This window comes from Sinocyclocheilus rhinocerous, unplaced genomic scaffold, assembly GCF_001515625.1.
Source record: "Sinocyclocheilus rhinocerous isolate Xijiao unplaced genomic scaffold, SAMN03320098_v1.1 scaffold4658, whole genome shotgun sequence".
NCBI lineage: Eukaryota > Metazoa > Chordata > Actinopteri > Cypriniformes > Cyprinidae > Sinocyclocheilus > Sinocyclocheilus rhinocerous.
Window position 1 is genome coordinate 100,111 of NW_015667316.1, and position 1,075 is coordinate 101,185.

Consider the following 1,075-nt stretch of genomic DNA (forward strand, 5'->3'; position numbering starts at 1 on the left):
AAACTGTAATTCGTCAACTGGCCGCTAGAGGCTGGCTGCAAAAGGGAGTCAATTCCATAGACTCCCCATGTTAAAATGCCCAACTTTACAGCAGAAAAAAACATGTTTACAGCCTGGTTCAAAAAATTATTTTGGTCTATATAGCTAATTTTGCCCTTCATGACAACTGAGGGGGGTGAATTTTTTTATAACTCATCCGCTTAAATTATATTAAGCCTTAAAGTTTACTTTTGAGTAAACTTTAAGTGACAGTTAAAGTCACTTGAGTGACAGGTGGATTGCCGCTGCCGTCACCACCGTCGAGCTAGGTGGGCGTGGCTTCAGCAACCGTATGAAATAATGTCTGTGTGCATGTGTGTAAAACAACAAACTGACGATTTATATATAATCATTTGTAATTGTATATACATTGTTGTGATTAATTGTGGCTGGAACAATAATGTAGCTCTAAAAATAGTTGCCTGTTGAAATTGGAATGTATATACATCTTCATCATGACTAGATAGACACGGTGAGTTTGTCTTTACTATACACGTTAGATGTGATCCACCTCATAGTAACAATCCTGTCAGATCGTCCATCCTTTGAGTGAGAGTGTAACGTTACAGGTCGGCCGATCTGGTTTCGTGGTTAAAGTTAACCTTTTCAACATGTTTCCCTGTTGTCGTTGCTCAGCAATAGCATTGACGCGATGTTGTCTGGAGGTTTGGCAAAAGGAGATTGAGACTGTGGGCAGTGCTCGGGGTGGTGGCTGAAGGCGGTGACTGAGTAGTTCTGATGTCAACTTTTTACGGAAGTCACAACTGTTCGTGAAAAATCACAGCTACTTTAAGCAGGCTGTGTGAATTTTACTGTGGACTGACTGTTTTGAAACTTATATGGTAGTTACATAGCACCTAGACCTCAGTTATCATGAAAAAAGCCAGGAAATTTCAGTTTTGACAATATGGGACCATTAAAACGTCTTGAAAAAAATTTGTCTTTTTCTAGTAATTTTTTTTTATTAAAAACCACTAGAACAGTGTTATATATTTTGCTGACTTGTGTACTTACATTATCCCAAATATCCCAAATG